Source organism: Protomyctophum bolini (assembly GCF_963924005.1).
Source record: "Protomyctophum bolini genome assembly, chromosome: 22".
NCBI classification, from domain to species: Eukaryota; Metazoa; Chordata; class Actinopteri; order Myctophiformes; family Myctophidae; genus Protomyctophum; species Protomyctophum bolini.
Genome location: NC_137883.1, coordinates 7761646 through 7774399, shown reverse-complemented (window position 1 = coordinate 7774399; position 12754 = coordinate 7761646). Strand labels below are relative to the sequence as shown.

Genomic DNA, 12754 nt, shown 5'->3' with positions numbered 1-12754 from the left:
ATCCACTTTGTGTATTAATGCAGTGGTTCTCAACCTTTTCAGGCCGTGACCCCACCATAAATAATAATCATATTTTAACTGGGGACCACTACTTGGAATGTAAGCGTTACGGCATTACCTTTAGTTTGACTCTGTTCCACGTATAACAATTTGGCCAATATTTAACCCGTTTTCATAGAGTACCTTTGATGCAGTAATGTTTTTTTTGGTTTGTTGCTCTTTTCTTTAGATGACATTAATCAAAATGGTCACTTCACTGTCATCTGGGGCCCCCCAGGCAGGGGAGAGTGATTCTCAACGTTTATTATAATATATTTTTTCATTTCAAGGACCCCCAGTTTGTTATGCATTGTAGGCTACTACTATACAGACCTCCATTTGATACAATCTTTATCTCTGACTGGGGCCCCAATCTGTAAAATCCGTTGTGTCAATTGTTACAATTATTATAATTGTTACAATGATTACATATTGTTGCAAATGGACTTGCGGTTCCACTTGTATACATCCTCAGAGTTAACCCCTTCAGGACGTGGACCCCCTTTTGGCGTTTTAAGCATCATGTTGTACTTTAGCTATTGAAAAATAGCAGATCTACAAGCTTGTAGATCTGCTATTTTTGAGAAATCCTAATAATGTGGCTTCTTTCAGAGCGAACGTTTTTAACTCAAATCTTTGCTTCTGGGGGGGTCCATGGAAGAACATATTTTCAGATGGGGGTCTGCGGCCAAATATATATATTGTTGGGGGTCCTTGACATGAAAATGTTTGAGAACGACTGACATAGAAACAAGGGTTTTTAGAATCTGCCTCAGGGCTAAATGGGTTAACCTGTGAGGGTCCATTCAGCTCCTAACGACATATCAATAATTTAGCTGAGGACCCCCAGGAGGGAAGGAGTCCCACTGAGAATCTATAGTACATATACACCTAATATATAGTAATATAAATACCATTAACAACGTTTGAAATATGCCAGTGGTTTTCAACCAGTGGTCCGGGGACCACCAGTGGTCCTTGAGGGGGTTCCAGGTGGTCCCCTGCAGCTAAATGAAGGAGAGTTGGTAACCAAATTGATCTTTAACTCTTGAGCGTGTAAAATGTTACACGCTCAAGAGTTACATTATTGTTAAAAAAAATGACATAATTTACAAGTCTAGACAATTGTCTAGACTTGTAGATTATGTCATTTTTTTTTTACATTCTCTAATTAGAGAATGTATACAAGAATTGTTATTTTGATTAAAAAAATATTCAAAGTTTTGGGTCTGAGAGGCTAAATGTCATCAAATGGTGCTCCGTGGCTCAAATGCAGAATAAATAATGGGACTTGATATGAAAAAGGTTGAAAACCACTGAGTGTCGCAGTCCCGCCCCCTGCCAGGGCCCAGGGAATGATTCCCCGTCCCCAGACATTTCAAAAAGTATTTATTTAAAGACCTTTTATAAGCCTCGTACGAAGCCAACTCGAGTTGTGACAAATCATGACAACAAACACAATTTTTCAGGCCGAACAAATCATTTGAAAGAAGTGCATGCAGGTTACAACACTTTTTTTTGGTTGTTTTTCTTCTTTGTAATTATTTGTTCGGCCCAAAATGTTGTGTTTGTCGTCATGATTTGTCACAACTCGAGTTGGCTTTTTCCGTGGCGTAATCGTCTTTAAATAATTATGTCTATGGTAAAAATGAATGAGGAATTCACTTCTGGTGCTAGCGTCGTCATGAAAGGGGCCGGGACTGCGACGCTAGGCTATAGCAATAGGCTGAGGAAGTGAGACAAAGTCAGAGGAAATAGGCCCAACAGGTACTTTCCATTCCTTAGATAATATCAAGGTTGCAGTGCGTGTGCGATAAGATGTTGGACTGAACGCAGGGGATTCAAACAGATATCTCTTTCTTCTGTCACTGTCAGGGAGTGAGAGGCAAGCAGTGTTGATTTTGTCGACTAAAACTAAGATGAAAAATGTTCGTCGACTACCTTTTTCCACTGACGAAAACTAAATGGAAACTAAATAAAAACTAAGCTATGATGACTAAAACTGAGACTAAATATAGGCTACTGACAATTTCGTCAACAGACTAGACTAAAATGTTAGGAAGGGACTAGTGGACAAGAGATCGAGTAGAAGTAATTTTACACCTGGTTGCATGCTGAAAATAGCCGATCTACGACGGCATCAAGGCCTGCCAAAATACGTAGATTTAGTTCGACTAAAATCTCATGATATTTAGTCGACTAAAACTAGACCAACAGTAAAACATTCCAGGTGACTAAAATGTGACTAAAACTAAATGAATGAAAATTTGCTGCCAAAAACAACACTGGAGGCTGAAGTACAGGCTGTTTTAGGAAGACTGAAGCCTGATTTATACGAAAATGCTCGCCTCAAAATACTTCGAGCTTGGAGCATATAGCCTGAACTTATTATTTCTAACCTTATTCTTAGTAAAAAAAATAATTACAATACAAGAAGAATAGAACTGCCCACACCGAGCGGTCGGTGTGAGGTCGGCGGGGAAAAAATGTAGGGTGAGCGACTGAGCGTGACCGTTTATACTCCATCGCAGACAGTCTTCAAGCTCACACTGTCCCAACAGGGTGAGTCGTACGACGGAGCATGAATTAAACACGAGTTGTAGTTCAAGCTCATAAATGATCTATAGTCTATACTATATCGGGTGATGGGCTTGTGGAGACAGAAAGGGTGTGAGCGAGTGTGTGTGTGTGTGTGTGTGTGTGTGTGTGTGTGTGTGTGTGTGTGTGTGTGTGTGTGTGTGCATGCGTGTGCGTGTGTGTGCAGGGGGGGCACCTAGCTGCCAGTCAGCATGGATGAAAAGGCCCGAATGATGGCTCTGGAGGCTCGTGGCAGCCCTTCTAGATGTGCTGTTGAACTCTAGCTGATGATTATGGAATACGTCGCTGTTAACATTATAGTCACCACACCCCCAAAGTTCAGACTCTGATTCAGTCTACTACAGCAGCCTGCTGTTTATAATATGCGTGCAAGCTGGTTCGCTGCATGTCACTCGATCCCTATCTCTCTCTCTCCACTGTACAAAAAAAGCCCCACCCAAATAACTTAAAGAGAGAGAAACCGTATAAGACTAGAACGTACTGTTCCTGAAGAGATATTGTCAGCTCTCTGTGTTGGCAGTGAGCCTTAATTGCAGAGCCATGAGGCCCATAGGGCAGGAGTCTATCTCCTGTTTCTGTGTAGCGTGAGGCGGCTTGATGTACAAGTACACCCCCTGGACATGACGCTAGTATGTCGCAATCCAACCCGTGATGCTGAGTGCCAAAGCAGGGAGGCATCGGGTCCCATTCTTAGAGTCTGACCCTCCCAGTCTCAGGGCGGACCCTCCAGAGCCATAGAGTAAGACAGAGTTACGACAACTCTGTTCACTGAAAAGGGTCAACCGGCAAGTTTTACGGAACGCATTGGAGTCTATGGGCTTGTTGTTGTTGTTTTCTGCCCCCTCAATGTCGTAACTCTGTCTTACTCTATGGCTCTGGGACACTCCAACCACAAGGTCATTGGGCTGGTCTTCGCAGGTAGTTAGGTAACTAGGTATGTATAGTGCGTTAATACGGTTGGGAGTGTTAACAGTGTTGGTAGTGTTCAGTATGCCACAGAAGTTCCGGAAGATAAAAAAAATCACCCCTGTGTGATGTGAGTGTGGTGCCACTCCGTGTGGCAGAAGTTCCAGACCCATAGGAATGCGCCCATGGGTGCCGGCCCGGTTCCGGCAAGCCAGGGGGTCCCTCTACTGTACTGTACTGTATTGTCACACCCAAAATCATCATACAGTTAATATGTTTGTGTGTGTCAGCCTGCGCAACAGTGAGACTTGATGGTGAAAACCAACCAAACGCTATTTCCGTGCTCGTACACAGCCAGGGACACAGCCAGCCAGGGACACACATAGCTGTCTATGTAGGAGTGGTTGCACCACTCAAAAAAAAGTGTTGCCATCATTGATGACCGATAGTTTTGCATTGACAAGCCAGGCCATTCAATCCCACATGGCTTTGGACATGGTCAAATTACAATCACAAAGAGATCACTCTTACCAATATAATTATAGGTGATCTGGGGGAAAAAGGGAAAAAAATCTACAATGAAAATATTTAAAATAAAAATGAATTATGGCAGACCCAGACAGGGTTTTTGAGCTTGACAGCTCAAAAACTGTCTAGAGATAGAGATGGTGCCACAACGGTCGTGCCCCCATTCCTCAAAGCAGCCAACTGGGCACGATGTTCAGAGGGTCCGTCAGCTCTCAGCGTTACATAATTCATGCGGGGCGAGCCGCTGAACACATCAAAATCTTTGTGATTCTGAAAGACAGTATAAGATACTCTATACCCCTCACCCTTGAACATTTGGACAGTGTATACTCTGTGCCTTAAGCACTTTCAACCTGAGGACGATTCTACTAATGTCTTCTAAATCCTGACAGTTTTCTGAAAACCCCATGTTTCTATGTCAGTGGTTCTCAAACTATTTCAGGACCCCTAGAATTATATGTATTTGGCCGCCGACCCCCATCTCAAAATATGTTGTTCCAGGGACCCCCCCCCCGGAAGCAAAGATTTGAGTTAAAAACGTTCGCTCTGAAAGAATATATATATTCAAAGATTTGCGACACATTTTCACGATTTTTCAAAAATAGCAGACCTACAAGCTCTTTTTCAACAGCTAAAGCATAACATAATGCTTAAAACACCAACAGGGGTTCTCCCCCAAAATGGGTTAAGCACTTTCAAGCTACCGGTATTTAAAAAATGTTCAGAAACGTGAAAATGTTTTCACGTTGTTGTGAAAAAAAATACACAATCTACCAGATCACAACACGACTCATCGCAACTAGTGATGCGCAATTAATCGGTATAGCATTTTTCTACATTTTATTTGTGTAGTCATCTCAGTCAGTAGTCATTCAGTTGTGAAAACAGACACTTGGAAAAGATTATAGGCTATTTATTGATTGATTTAATTTATTAACAGGCTTTGGGTCAAGCCCCTAGGCTTGTTTCCATTGTGGTCCTCGGCAGATACGACCCTGCAAATAATTTCATAATCGTGGACCCCTAATCGCAACGGTTGTATTTTGTCTCTCTGCTCTTCTAATAGACATTTAGATCGTGTCAAAGCTCACGTCTCACCTAAACAGCAGTGTTGATTTCGTCGACTATACAATTGAGGCGTAAAAATGTTCGTCGACCACATTTTTCCACTGGGCGAAAACTAAATGGGAACGAAATGAAAAATAGCTACGATGAAAAAACAGTCATCAAGGCCCGCCAAAATACATTTTGTTCGACTAAATCAACTGTAGATTTAGTCGACAAAAATCTGATGATATTTAGTCCACTAAAACTAAGACATTCCAGGTGATTAAAATGTGACTAAAACTAAATGAAAACTCAAATCAAAATTAGCTCTAGATGGTAAGAAAAAATTTAGAAATATATATCAGCCTGAGTGCAGGAAACCACATTCAAATCTGGGGTAGAAGAGGAAAGTAACATAGTTACAAACCGGTAGCTTTAATAAGGTTAGTAGTGGTTGTGTAAATATATAATAATAATAATAATAATTTAAAGCATCAATTGTCATCCCCACAACATAATCACAATTTGATCTTGTCCATGCAGAACAAAATGTTGGTAGGACCTACTATTTATATTTAACATTTACATTTCTATGTAATATATCCCGCACGTTCTACTGCATATAAGACACTATTCTTGTCAAATTTGAAGATATTGACTGATGAACGTCAGCGTCCCTTTAATAATATATACAATATAAAACATAAAAATGTGTTTTCCACCCGGAAGTATATAATATTTTCACCGCGGTGACGTCACCAGATGATAAGTAGCCCTCACACTGTCACAGAAACAGTTGGCACGGAAACAGCACATTACACCATTATCCAATCCCCCTCCCAGTCCCCGGACGTCATTGCTCTCTGGCCCCTCCCACCTCAGGCCCCCACCTCCTCCTCCTCCTCCTCCTCCCCCGCTCTCTCCCCATCATATTCTTTTTTTTCTCCCTCAGTCATCAATGAAAATGACAACCAGAGCCATGATAATAACGCTATAGTGCAACAAGAAACAGATTGGCCCGTATCGTATATATACACATCACCAGGCGTTCGTCTCCTCACATGCATACCTCGTATATACATTTAATTTTTAGTGTGTGTGTGTGTGTGTATAGTCTTGGCCGTGGCCATACAGTATCGCAGCCCCCTTTTCCGTTTCTCCCATGATTTAATCCTGGGCTGTTTCGTTTCCCTGTTCTCTCTCCTATAGCCCCTACTGATCTGACTCCTCCCTCCATCTCTCTCTCTCTCTCTCTCTCTCTCTCTCTCTCTCCTGCACTCGCTCTCTCTGTGCCTCTCACTCTCTGACACACTCACACAACACATGCACTCATGCGTGCACGAGCGAGCGCGCGCGCACACACACACACGCGCGCACGCATGCACACTCACGCAGACACACACACACACACACACACACACACACACACACACACACACACACACACACGCCCTTCTCCCCCCATCGCTGCAGTGTCTCTCCACTGCCTTGGAGCAAACGAGGGAGGAAATAGAACACAGACAATAATAAGGCAAGGCAGGGATAAGAGGGGGGTATTGACAGAGCGCTGTATGTATATGTGAGGCTGATACAATGAGAGGTGGAAGGATGTCGGAACAGCAGCAGGACTAGAAAAGGGTGGATTGCACACGCACACACACACACACGCACACGCACACACACACACACACACACACACACACACACACACACACACACACACTCACACACACACACACACTCACGCAGCCTTTCTCTCCCTGCAACTAGGGTTTGGTCTGCAGTATCCTTCATGAATGGATGCCGGATTGTTGAATACGGTAAGTCTGGCTATTTTATTTTCCTTCTCTCAACCTGCACACGCAGACGAGCACACACACACACACACACACACACACACGCACGCACACACACACACGCACGCACACACACACGCACGCACACACACACACGCACGCACGCACGCACGCAGGCACACACACACACACACACACACACACACACACACACACACCTTGTTTTGCAATCACCGAGTGAATGGCCTCCTTTGGACTCCCTTTGGGGTGGGGTAGCCAGTATCTGTGGAAGACACTTTTTTTTCCTCTGAAGAAGAAGCCTATATTTTGTGCTCCGATGGGGAAGGTGATGTTCAGGAGATGGCAGGCGGCCACTTCTCTACCTCCCCCCCCCCCCCCCCCTCATCCACCCTTCAAGCTCTGGGCAGGCAGACGAGCCTGCCTGGCGATAGCACATCTTCTCCTTCGTACATCCTTGATTCATTATAGAATGCATATGAGTGGCATGCAATGAGCGTATAGGTGAATAATGTATAATAGTGCAGGACAAGAGGATGGATGGATTGTGCGTGCGTGTGTGTGTGTGTGTGTGTGTGTGTGTGTGTGTGTGCGTGTGCGTGCAGACCAGGCCATAAGCCTTATACGGAGGAAGATGAGAGCGTAAAAGCACTATCACGTTGGATCAGGTGTTCAGTATAGTATATACTGCTGACTGGCTTTTGCCAGGCATTGGATGTGAACGTGCGGTGGGAGGGTGCACACGTCCCGCGGAGCTCGGCTCTGCAGGCGACCAGGGCGAGCGGACAAATTGTAGCTCACGCGCGGGCAGGGAGGGAGCATTTTAAGATTTGTCCCCCGCAGTGCACTGCCTACTGCTCGACAGGGGAAATGACATGAAAATTGATTAAGAATCTTCTCCCAGGGCTTATTTGATGCGTACGTTTTTCATTAGCCCGTGTGTCTATTTGTCATGCAATCCTGCACAGTCAAACGGAGAGAGAGAGAGAAAATAGATGTTCAGTGCTCATTAGCCAAAACAGGGTGAGGTTAATTTGTGGCATTTTATTTTTGACAGGATTAGAAATGGATGAAGTTGCGTGTGTGTGTGTGTGTGTGTGTGTGTGTGTGTGTGTGTGTGTGTGTGTGTGTGTGTGCGCAAAGATGTACGTGTGTTTGAGAAAGAGACGGAGAGAGAGAGAGAGGGAGAGAGACGGTACAGGGAGGGGTTGAGGGGCTGTGGGGGTTTAACAGTAGGCAGGCAGATGGGGCAGAGGGGCGGAGGTTCATGCAGCAAGCAGAGAGTGAAAGGGGGATTTGAAAACACAGAGTAATAGAGATAAATGGACAAATATTAGGGTCTCAGACAGAGGTCCCGTTTAAGATTCTGACAGAGAGAATGCAAGATGTGTGCGTGCGACGTGCGTAGTTCACCCAACTAAATAAAAACCAGCTCGCTTTCAGGCCCTTATAGACATCAATATATCAAAGTAAAAAATGGTGGATACATCCCACAATGCTTTGCTGGAATCTCCTGAGCGCTACTGATAGCAAAATAGATTAGACATATTAGATTGATGCTGTCCCTGAACCCATTCCTACTAGCTACAGCGTACACTAGCAGTGTGCATTCATCGAAAACTGTACAAGAATAAAGCATTGTATGACAGTGCATGAGCTCACATATTCGGATTCACGTTTGCTCTAACATGTGACAACTTCAAGGCTACATAATGATTTACAAAATCAAAACGTTGTTTGCCTATAAGAAGGAATATTAAAATATGTATTGTGTGGAACCCATGCAGCACAGCAACAGGGGGAAGACCCAGCAACAAGAGTATGCTGCTTAGTAACAGAAGGAATGATTTCCTGGTAATCTGATGAGAGGACAAACATCAAGTTGATATAGATAATAAAAGGCATAAAATGCAACAGAAAGCAAGGCAGACTGATGTTAGATTTCCATTATGATGTGATATTGGTTACAGTTATACGTTTAAGGAGCTCTGAGGAGTAGCAATGATTAAAGGGAGTGACCCTCTCGAGAGAGATAGCATATATTTGTTTGTTTTTCTAACTTGGTTATTATTGCCATCATTTACAGGCAATTTGTTTCATATTATAAGACATGTTCATTTTCTCTCGGTTCATTTTTTTAAAGTGTAAAAGCAAAATAAGTGACGTTTACACTCTAAAGAAGCATACATGCATGAGAGCAGATATTTGAAACTCAGTCATGTCATAACTAGGGAGCATGCATGACTGTCCCTCTCTCAAGTTGCTGCCAAGTCAGCTTTTAGATGAAGAAATCTAAGAAGCCTGGAAGATCATAGGGGATCATGAGAAAGCCTGGAAGATCATAGGGGTACAATGGTACACATCACAAGTGTTTTGCAGCAGTTTCCCTTGTGTGAGCCCCTAAATGTACACCTGTCTTACAGCAACAGGAGTTACTGGGATGTTTTCCACTTCGTACACTCCTTCCTATGATCAGCTAGAAAAGATCAGTTTCTTTATTATCCCATATAGGAAACTTGGCTTGTGATCTAAAGGGGGCCCAGGGGTCCTTGAGGGAGTTCCAGGGGGTCCCCAGCGAAATGATAGTTTGGAGCCAAATGGACCCTTATGGGTCTGTAACTCTGAGAGTGTGCAAATGGAACCAAATGGACCCGTTTTACAATATAAATTGGGGTCCCGGAGATAGAAATGCCATTAAATGTGGGTCCGTACTCCGTAGACTAATAGGCCTGTCAAACTGGGGGGGGGGGGTCCTTGAAATCAAAGGGGTTGAGAGTCACTGCTAGAGCCTTAAATGTCTTCTCTTATGAGGGTCTCTGGCATATCTTTTCAAATGGGGGTCCGTGGGGCTAATTAGTGTCAACATGGGGGTCCTTGGCCTGAAAGAGTTTGGGAACCACTGCTCTAGACTAGAGCACAAGATAACATGCACATCATGTACACAACTACAGTACAGTACATACAGTAACATGGCACATTGATCTGTCTACCACTTCTGGGTCAGTAGGGGACAACCAGCAAAGGAATACTTTCACTTTTTAGCCCCAAACAAACTGCGTTTAACACGCCATTTCATTTATTTAAAAAGTGTAAGTTCACTGCCAGGCATATTTAAAAATGAATACATAAACAGGGCTGTTGCTTTTAGTGTCATTAGCGATTGTTAAATGTTACGCAAATGTAAAAAAAAAAAATCTTGCAAATATACTTTTTTATTACTTTCAATGTGGAAAGTGAACAATGTGCTTTATCTATTGAAAAATAGCAGATCTATACAAGCTCATGGCGCGGCACCGAGTGGCGCGCTACGAGCTTGTAGGTCTGCTATTTATGAAAATGTCTGAGCACCACTGACATAGAAACATGGGTTTTTCAGAAAACTGTCGACGTTCTAAATGGGTTAAGATGGGCTCCAAAAGGTTAAATGAACGTAACCGGTTGCTTTCTCTTGTTGTTGCTGCTGCTGGCGTGAGTGCAGGGCCATTTATCCTTTGTCGCACAGCGTTATCACTCGCCCTAAACAACACATTTTCAACGAAGTACAAATGATCCTTAAGGGTAATGTGGTTTAACTAAGCGGCCAGAGGCCACTGACAGTCAACTCAATGATGGATGACAGGCAACAGCTTCTCAAATGAAGGCTAATCACATCACAGGGTGGAAGTGGGCCCTCACTAAGTTCACACACGCACGTATGCGCACACACACGCACACACACACACACACACACACACACACTCACTTAGGCTTTGCTTAGGTCTTAATTTTGCCAATCCACAACATCATCAAGTGCATCTCAAGTCTGTCTCTCATTCATGTTTAACGTCCTTTAGTAGAGGTAATTAAGTTTACTAAATATGTGATCCTCCAGGGGGATTTATTTAGAATATTTGGGAGAATATCAGTAGATTTTTCTTGAATCCAATGTCTAATTTGGAGAAATGTAAAAAGGTCATGGCTATGTAAATACAATTTGGAAGACAATTGTTGAAAATGTCACAACATATCCTTGCTATATAGATCATACTTCTTCTAAAATCCTAATATTCCTTATCCCATAGCTGATGGTGTACTCCTAATAGTCCTTATCCCATAGCTGGTGGTGCACTGAGGAAATGGGTCAATACATACATACACCATAGACATTCTTGACAAGGCAGCTCAGCATGAACGTCATTACACATCACATAGACGCCTCATAAGGGAGTTTGAGCAGAGCATCATTAGCTAATCGTTTTGTTATTGTGAAATGGTCTGTTGTAATCCCGTCAGTCTAAGTCACTGGTTCCCAAACTTTTTTCATGTCAAGGAAACCCTCAAATTGACACTAATTATCCCCTCGGACCCCCATTTGAAAAGACATGCCATAAGAGAAGATTTCTACGGCTCTAAGCAGTGATTCTCAACACGTTTTAATTTCAAAGGACCCCCCAGTTTGACCTGAATTAGGTTACGGACCCCCATTTAATGGCATTTCTATCTCTGAGACCCCCCAATTTATATTTAAAAAAACAATGTTAATTTAACTCTGATAGTGTACAAATGGAACCAAATGGACCCGTTATAGGGTCCACCACTGGTCTAAGTAACGTTTGAGGATATGAAAACAAGGAGGGCAACGATCCTGCAAACCTATATGTTGAGTTTGACCTCTTTGAACCTTAAATCTCTGCGTCCACTCCAGCATGCATGGCCGACATAGTGGCAGAGAACAGCATGCAGGAACACATGATTGCTTCTGTGTCCAACATCTTTGACCTTGTATAGGTGAATTATACACATATGATTTAAACATTGCATTAATTTGTACTATACAGGAAAGTAGACTATACCAGAGGTACTTGCAACTGTAAATCCCCTCCGTAGCCTAAATGGTAAATGGTGCATTTATAGCGCCTTCAACCAAGGCGCTTTACATATAGATTGTGCATTACATTCACCCATTCATGCACCAATGGAGGCGGAAACCATGCAAGGCACCAACCAGCAGATCAGGAGCAATTAGGGGTTCAGAGTCTTGCTCAAGGACACTTCAACACCAACTCTGGGGGAGCCCGGGTTTGAACTGGCAACCTTGCGGTTGCCATCCGGCCACTCTATACCCCTGAGCCACCACCGCCCTACCTAGTGAAGGCTTTACTCATGGGCCACTGTAATTGTTGTCGACATTACAGTATCTCTTTGTTGTACAGTAGGGCTAATGTTAGCTGCCATAAAATTGAGCTACTGTATATGTTAATCATTAATGACCAAGTGATACAGTAGACATTATAACCCACAGAGTGTGATGCAAGTGCAAAATGGCTGCCGGGTGAATGGGGTCAAATGAACAGAGAGTACAATTGCTCCAGTAGTCTAAAATAACACATTCACACAAGGTGTTGTCTGAATTAGTTGGTTGAGCATTTGTAGTTGTTTTGGGTCTTTAATTCATTCTTGTCAAGTATTGGGGCCAAAGTGTCAGTCACTGGACTGGAGAACTATAAGAAATTAGTGCTGTCTGTTGGACTGAACTAATTTAGGGCGTGGCATATGCGTACAGACACCAAAGCTGTGAACGGATGTCAAGTCGACTGATCCAGTTAATTTTCTATGGAGAGCATCTAATGCGACCACAGGATTTGGTGTGTCTGTAAAGATTAAGTTATCTGTCAGTCCTCCAGAAATATACTACTAGCCTGTTTCCAGTGCTTCAAATTCCTATTCTCGACTTATTTCTCCACCCATTGTTCACACATGGTAAGGAATTAGGGCCATTCCGTCCGAATACCAGGCGATAAATCTACAACATTTCAATTAATTTCCGTTGACTCTCTTCAAAA

The 12754-nt window shown here is 43.2% G+C and overlaps 1 protein-coding gene and 1 long non-coding RNA gene across 2 annotated transcripts in view; one reads left to right on the top strand and one right to left on the bottom strand.

The window, feature by feature from the left end:
* LOC308310198 overlaps positions 1–12754 on the bottom strand; it is a 200911-nt gene that overhangs the window by 180959 nt on the left and 7198 nt on the right. The window lies entirely within an intron of this gene.
* gnaz (guanine nucleotide binding protein (G protein), alpha z polypeptide) overlaps positions 6580–12754 on the top strand; it is a gene marked incomplete at its 3' end in the record, with an annotated part of 42448 nt that continues 36273 nt past the window's right edge. Inside the window, exon 1 of the mRNA XM_080756379.1 lies at positions 6580–6938. The remainder of the gene's footprint in view (positions 6939–12754) is intronic.